Here is an 8,409-nt window from a genome sequence, read left to right as displayed (position 1 = left end):
GAGCACCGCCACGCTTCCCAAGCGGCGCACTATCCAGTGCGCCACCGGGCCGGCCCCATAAGGATTCTTTTTAAAAACATAGTAACAGTATCATTATCACACCTGAAAAATGAACAATAATTCCTTAATGTTATCAAATACCCAGTGTTCAAATTTCCCTGGTTGTCTCATCGGTATTTTTTACAGTTTAGTCAGCATCTAAACAAAGTACATTTAGATGATATATGAGTCTTAAGTCTTTTTAATTTTCCCCTCTTTTTCTTTTCTCCTTGTAACTTATTTCTTGAAGATGTAGTTTCTTTTAAGCAAAAAAAAAAAAAAAAAACCTAAGTGCCTCTTCAGGGGGAGGGCCCACATGTTATGTTATATGAAGAGTTATGTTTTTACCCTAGAATTCTTACTTCCATTAGAAAAACATGTAGAATAGAGCATTTTAAGCCTAGAAGAGATTTTCAGCCATCAATTCTTTCCAGTCACATCATCCAAGACTTAGTTCCATTTTGTTAGATCTTGAAACTGTAGACGTTTAGATATTGAGAGTGAATGGCCTTGGAGACCATCTGGCTCCCCTCATTTCACAGGTGAAGAAACCAAGGCCCACAATGCTCAAACCACAGTGTCAGCTACTTATCTGGTGTCATTTCACCTTTATTCTAGTGGCCAGCAGTATTTACTGTGTGTGTGAAAGGTTGGTGTTTGTTTTTCTTTTTTCTCTAAACTGCCCTCTCTACTCTAGATCGGATAACTGTCCTGCACGTAATGACAGAAATCACTGCTCTTGAGAGCCACTGTTAAAGACAGGAGAGTGTTGTATCATCGCTTCAGTGGTGTTGGGTGGGAAAAGGATGGGGATCACTGCCTTCCCAGGGCCACGTGCACCTTTACTACAGGGTTCCACATAACTGAAATAAACATTCCTGTAGTGCTTTAGAGTGTCTAAGGGCAAAGGGCGCTTTGCCCAGGACCATAGGCTTTGAAGACGCACCTACAAGTTCCCACTGTATTTGAAACCCAACAGAGTAGCATGTGTGTTGTGAACATCTGACAAAGTCATGTTGCCCTCTAAATGTTAAAAGGACTTTTTCCACCTCACCCTTTTATTTGTATAATCTATCCACCTACCAAATTTCGTAGACATTTTTAAAAGGACAGAAGATATACCCATTGGAAAATGTTCTCTGCTGTTTTATTTTAAGATGCTGTAATTGAATTTAATGTGTATTGATTCATGTTAATTCCAAACTAAGCTAAAACCAACCAGATTCTTATAACTAAGATCAACAGAGGTGCTAAGTGGGATCCCACATACAGACCGGTTCCCGCTCACTGGCTGAGCGAGGCGAGGGAGCAACACCGAGGATTGCGATCCCGTTGCCGGTCCCCCGTCCGGTACGGGGGCAACGCTGAGGGTTGCGATCCGTTGCCGGACATGGAAAAAGACAAAAAAGACAAAAAAAAAAAAAAATTGACTCTCATAAACATCACATATGGAGGTCCAACTAGTAATTCTACCAGAAAACCAGGAATATTCCAGACTCAGCATGAAAAAAAATGTTCTATTTCTCAGTATTCTGGTTTCAGACAAATACCGTGATTAGGAATGACCTCATTATAGAGCTTCATTGAGAACATAGTCTTTGACTTTATCAAGGAATAGAATGTCATTTAGATTAACTGCTGCTTTCCTACCACTATCTCATACTTGTCAAGTTTTAATTATTTCACTTATTTTATTTATTTTTTGGTGGCTGGTACAGGGATCAAACCCTGGGCCTTGTGTTATCAGAACCACACTCTAACCAACTGAGCTAATTGGCCGGCCCAATTTTTAATTGTTTTAAAAGGACATCTCATTAGTTTTAAACATGAACTTTAAGAATGCAGTGCGTGTACAACCTGACAGAGTTTTGCTTGGGACTCTATTGTATTCTCCTCACTTATAGGAAGTATAATTCTGAATTATGTGATTTTAGTAGTTTAATATATAAATGAAGATGTTTTTCATCACATTGACAGCTGAAATTTTGATAAGAAAAACCTTTTTTTCCATTACATCTTTTTGTCTTACCTCTTATCCTTTGAATGCTGGGATTCAATATAGGATTCAAATCATATATATTTTCTATCCTGTTGGTAGCCTAAGATAACTTTAAACAAAATTGTAGCAGGATGATGTGTCCACTTACTTATGTTGCATTATCTTTTACAGAGCTAGTTATTTTTATGGGCCAGAATAAACTATATTATCATGATGGTTATAGTATTTCCACACGATTATTTTTATAACCTTTATAATTACATAATAGTAATTTTTGGATATCTACTGTGTGCTAGTTATTTCAGTTGCACATTCTCCAGTTCTTCCAGCTTCCCTGAGCTGTGGATAGATAATCTTATCCCCCATTTTGCAAGTGAAGAAACTGAGGTGCAATGACATTAGTGAGTGCCTATAGCTTGTAAACCATAAAGAAAGCTGAGGTCTGACTCCCGAGCCCCTAACATGCACTTTCCATACTGTACCACATTGTTGCTAGAAGTTTTCAGTGATAAAAAGTACTGAAAAGAGCTTTTCTAGCTTTTCTCCTGCCTCACAGGCTGTACTTTCTCAGTCATCGTTGATAATGTCCAAAACGCTGGAGGGTCCCAGGTCTCAGCCCCCATGTCTTCTCTGTCCACACACAGTAATCCTGTTCTGTCTACACATCAGTCCTGGTGACCACCACATTTCTAACTCTAGCCTTAGCCTCTTTCCTTAATTCCAGGCTCGTGTAGCCATCTCCTTACTCTTCACCTCCACTCAGTTTTCTTTTTTTATTAAAGATGACCGGTAAGGGGATCTTAACCCTTGACTTGGTGTTGTCAGCACCACACTCAGCCAGTGAGCGAACCGGCCATCCCTATATGGGATCCGAACCCGGGGCCTTGGTGTTATCAGCACCGCACTCTACCGAGTGAGCCACGGGCCGGCCCCTCCACTCAGTTTTCTGAAAGGTGTCTCAAACTTAACCTATCTAAAACCAAACCCTTGATTCCACCCCAAAACAATTCTGTCCTTCCTGAGCCTTCCCCTTTGTAGTAAATGGCGTCACTATTTACCTGCTTGCTCAGGCCCAAATTCTTGGTCTTCTACCTGACCCCTCTTTCTCTCAGACGGTGTATCCAAACCCCAGCAAATACTTTTTTGCTCTACTTTCAAAATATGTCTAGAATCTGATCGCTTCTCACCACCCCTCAGCTGCCAGCCTAGTACGGCCCATCCTTTCTAGCCCGTCCTATAGTAACCACCTAACTGGTCTCCCTGCCTAGTTCTTGCCTCTGTACAGTTCTCCATTCAGCGGCTAGACAGTTCTATTAAAAGATGTCGGGTCATGTCATTTCTGTGCTCAAAGTCTTCCAATGGCTTCCCGTCACACTTAGAACAAAATCTAATTTATATAACCCTCAAGACCTTACATGTCCTGACCTTGCCTGTCCTTTTCCACTCACTTACCCTACTCCAGTAAGATTAGAGGTGCAGCTTTATAGTTCCCCAAACCTGCCAAGCACATTGCTGCTTGCAAGGGTTTTGCACTTGCCATGCCCTCTTGTCAGTGACTCTCTCTTCCCACCTCCTTTACATGGTTTGCTTCCTTTCTTCATCCATATCTCTGCCAAATGTCTCCTTCTCTCCAGGCCCTCCCTGACCCACCTTATCTAAAAGAGAACCCCCATCATTCCATCTCCATCCCTTTACTCTATTTTTCTTTATAGCACTTAACACTATCTGATACTAATTTTGATTGGTTTATTATAAGCATGTCTCCCCTGTTAGCAAGTAAGCTCGATGAATACAAGGTCTTTGTTCACCGCTGTAGCCCCAATGCTGTGACCAGTGCCAGGCACATAGTATTGAATAAATACTTGTTGAATTAATGAGTGAATAATATCCTAGACATTAGATCTACTACCTTCGCTCATTCTCTTTCACTGAATACATAAATATACAGCTGGCTGTGTGATTTTTTTTTTAATTGATTTAAGCCACTCCTTGCTTATCTAGCCAAAGCATCTGTCAGTTTTGTAGCAGTAGAAAATAAGGGAGGCAGGGTCCTCATTACCTAGTACACGCCCTACTATTCTGATAAAATCAAGATGCACAGATAACTTTAAGTCCAGAGCACTTAGGTTTGGTTTTCCTATTTTTTTCCACAATTGACATATACTGAACGAGTCTGGTCACAAAATAATCATAGAGGCTGGCTGGTTAGCTCAGCCAGTTACAAGGTGGTGTTGTGACACCAAGGTCAAGGGTTCTAATCCCAGTACCAGCTGGCCACCAAAAAAATCCAAAAAACAAAAATCGTAAATCTCTGCATCGCTTCTCGGCCTTTTGGCTAAGATCAAGTGTAAAAATCGTAAATCTGATACACTGACTCAGTTTCCCCAGTGTAACTTAGAACAAGATTGGATCTGAGAACAGACCAGAGCAAACAAGCCTGTACTTTTCTATTGCTGCTCTCAGATGCCTTCTTATCTCCATTCATGAGGACTGTCACATGTGTGGATGGCTGCCACATTCTTTTGTATTACAAATGAAGTCATCTGAGTCTCTGGGAACATGACCTCACCTGCCCTGCAGGATGCTGTGTATTGCTAAGGCCTTCCATTGGTCATCAGCCTGCATTTCTGACTCCTGGGTCACTCCTAACCACTTTTTTAAAAATTTATTTTGTATTGTATGTATTTAAGGTGTGAAACATGATGTTTTGATATGTAAGTTCTCATAGGAAAAAAGGATGTATTGACACATAGCAATTAAAATTCTAGCAATTGGCAAAGATTGGCATAATGTTCTTAGGATCCTATAAGTGGTTCCCAAACCTGATTACATAACAGAATCATCTGGGAAGCTTTTTGGAAATACAGGTTCCCTGGTCCCACTCTAGTTCTGGGATTAAAATTGGACTCTTGTATGGTACATACCACAAATTCTCTCTCTCTCTCTCTCTCTCTCTCTCTCTCTCTCTCTCTCGCAGATCAAACATATTCCTAGTGATAATAAGTGCTAAGAAGCAAACAAATAAAGGGTAGAAAATAACAGTGGAGATAATGAGGATTTTCTGAGGAGGTAACATTTAGTCTACTATGGGAGGTATTGGGGAGGAACATTTCGGGCAGGAACTAGCGTGGTGTGTTCACAGAATTAAAAGCAGACCAGTGTGGCTGGAGCTCTGTGAATAAGTGAATAGGGAAGGAGCTTGGGAGCGGTGGGAGGAAGGGGCTAGGGCCCATCGTGGAGGTCTTCTGAACACCTATGAGAAAGGGGCTTTCGTTCTCCTAAGGACTTTGAGTTCTGTATGGAGAATAGATTGTGGGAGAACAAAAGTGGAAGCTGTGAGATCTGAACTATTCTCTGATGATGAACAGGACTAAAGCTGTGGCACCGAAGAAAGAGAGAAGGCAGTTTCAGGGTATGTATTTCAAGGAGGTCAACAGGACTTGCTGATGAGTTGGCAGTGGGTTGAAGGAGAGGGTGGGGGAAACAAGGATGATGCCAAGGGGGTTCTGCTAGAAGCAGTATAAGGTGTGGGTGAGTGCCCCACTAGCCCCATCTGTAAGATGGGGGTATTAAGGGTACTTCTCTACTGGGTTGGTGGTGAGTTGACATTTGTAAGGCACTTAGGATAGAGGTTGGCACATGGTAAAACACTATGTAAGTATTAGAAGTGATGTGGATGGGCCGGCCTGTGGCTCACTCGGGAGAGTGTGGTGCTGATAACACCAAGGCCCCGGGTTCGGATCCCATATAGGGATGGCCGGTTCGCTCACTGGCTGAGCGTGGTGCTGACAACACCAAGTCAAGGGTTAAGATCCCCTTACCGGTCATCTTTTTTTTAAACAAAAAAAAAAAAAAAGAAGTGATGTGGATGGGCCGGCCTGTGGCCCACTCGGGCGAGTGTGGTGCTGATAACACCAAGGCCCCGGGTTCGGATCCCGTATAGGGATGGCCGGTTCGCTCACTGGCTGAGCGTGGTGCTGACAACACCAAGTCAAGGGTTAAGATCCCCTTACCGGTCATCTTTTTTTTAAACAAAAAAAAAAAAAAAGAAGTGATGTGGATGGGCCGGCCTGTGGCCCACTCGGGCGAGTGTGGTGCTGATAACACCAAGGCCCCGGGTTCGGATCCCGTATAGGGATGGCCGGTTCGCTCACTGGCTGAGCGTGGTGCTGACAACACCAAGTCAAGGGTTAAGATCCCCTTACCGGTCATCTTTTTTTTTTAAAAAAAAAAAAAAAAAAAAAAGAAGTGATGTGGATGATGGTGATTTGTCTAAGGTTGCACAGCTGGTCAGCAGCAGGTCCAGGACAAGAAGCCAAGGCTTAGCCTCTTGGTTTAATGTATTTTATGCTACACTGAGCTGCCTCCTTCAATTACACTTGAACTTTTTTATTTATGCAGACTCTTGGTAGAGGGCTTGGTCGTCTTGGTACTTGATGAGTTGCACTTATAACACGAGTGTTGCACCAAACATGATAAATTGCTAGGGTTTTCTGTGTAGCCTGGAATTTCAGATTATTTTGGCTATCCATAAAATGATGCCATTCCAGACAAAACACAGGACCCGGATGGCAGGAAGATGGTACTGGAAGAGAGATGTTCTGTGGATGGTTTTTAAATATTAAAAGAAATATCTTCCAGAATATGGATGTGCTCAAATTGTCAACATGCTTAGGCTCGAGTGGGTACATACACTACGACAGGAGATGGTGTTAAGAGACCTTAATACCGGAAGTTATAGGTCAGTGCATGCCAGGAGAAGGAAAGAAAGAAATGTAAGAATGTTAGTGTAACTTCCCCAGATTGTCAGTTTTCTAGTGATACATCTTGAAGAAGTGTTTCTGTCAGTTTCAACTAAGCTAATTTTTAAAAATTGCTCTTTGTACTGTGCCTTTCTCATGAACCTCTGTGAGTTTAATGCATGCAAGATGTGGGGGGAAATCCTGTCAGCCTCACATCCCATCCTCCCAAAGTCTGAGAAGGAGATTTTAGAAGCACATCATTGTACCTGCAGGGATTTGTCATTTTATTAAATGGTACCTGAAACCATTTTCAATGTGTCTTATAGGAAAGAATTTCAGAAAGAAGTGAAAGAAAATGCCACCCCAGCCCTTCCTCCTCTCTCATGTTGACTGTCTGTTTTGTTGCACCTCTATCTCAAATAGCATGGGGAGGACTGTTCTTCATTATCAGGGAATGTGAGTCATTCCCAGATTTGTGTGATTGGGATTCCAAAGCATTGCTGTATCCGATGGTCTTATTAAATCCAAGTGTCAGTGTGGCCTTTCAGACTGTAGGGGAGAGCTCAGTTACAGCTGGTGACCTGGTTCTAGTTACAACACAGAGACATTGGCAAGAGCAATGACCCCCTTCGAGAACCCAGAATTCCACATGGATGTCTGTTACCAACTCTTCCTAGATTTGGGGGTTTCCTGGTTCATTTCATGGGTTTCAATACATTTCAGCTCCTTGTTTATATCCTAGTTAGAATCTGTATACTTTAGAGGAAAAACTGTCTAGTGTCTATAGCCAAGCTAGTGCCAAGATTAGCCTAGCTTTTGGAGGGTACCTCTTTTCAGATTTACTCAACACTGTTAAATGCACTGTGTCCAGGATCTAGTAAGACACTATCCATTTCCAGCTTGATCCAAAGAAAACAAATAAAACATCAACCAGAGAAGGAGGAGGCTATAGATGTTGCCAGGAAATTAGTTTGCTCTGTCTTTTCTTTCTCCTAGAGTGTTTTACAGCCAATGGTGCGGATTATAGGGGAACACAGAACTGGACCTCACTGCAAGGCGGGAAGCCATGTCTATTCTGGAACGAGACTTTCCAGCATCCATACAACACTCTGAAATACCCCAACGGGGAGGGGGGCCTGGGTGAGCATAACTATTGCAGGTAAGATGGGGCCACTCGATGCTTAAAAAAAATCTCTGGTCTTCTCTTCCAACCCTTTCTATCCCTGCTCACAACTAGGGAAGCTTTTTTGTCTCCTTTTGGTCGACTCAGGAGGTCTTTCTTTTCACTGTTTTAAAAATCTTTCTCCCACACCTCTCTCACACACACACACACACACACACACACACACACACACAAAATCTACCATTCTTTTCAACTTGGGTTGCTTTGATACTGGCTTTCAGAGCTATGCTTTACTGTTTGATCACTTACTTGTCTCTTTGGGAGAATTTTCTTAGTTGACCCTATCACTAGTGGACAATACACAGGCAGCAAAGATTTCTAAGCTTTGAGAATATAGTGGTCAAACAGTACCGCCTGTGGGCCAGCCCGGTGGCGCACTGCTACAGTGCGCCGCTTGGGAGCGCGGTGGCGCTCCCGCCGAGGGTTCGGATCCCACATACAGACCG

General features: G+C 42.6%; 1 long non-coding RNA gene across 1 annotated transcript in view; it reads left to right on the top strand.

Annotated features, from left to right (window-relative positions):
• LOC103588204 overlaps nucleotides 1-8,409 on the top strand; it is a 23,281-nt gene that overhangs the window by 10,749 nt on the left and 4,123 nt on the right. The window contains exon 2 of the long non-coding RNA XR_550291.1: nucleotides 7,777-7,939. This is a non-coding gene — a long non-coding RNA (uncharacterized LOC103588204). The remainder of the gene's footprint in view (nucleotides 1-7,776; nucleotides 7,940-8,409) is intronic.

This window comes from Galeopterus variegatus, unplaced genomic scaffold, assembly GCF_000696425.1.
Source record: "Galeopterus variegatus unplaced genomic scaffold, G_variegatus-3.0.2 Scaffold535, whole genome shotgun sequence".
NCBI classification, from domain to species: Eukaryota; Metazoa; Chordata; class Mammalia; order Dermoptera; family Cynocephalidae; genus Galeopterus; species Galeopterus variegatus.
The sequence above is the reverse complement of the archived record's forward strand: the minus strand, read 5'-3'. Positions and strand labels throughout refer to the sequence as shown.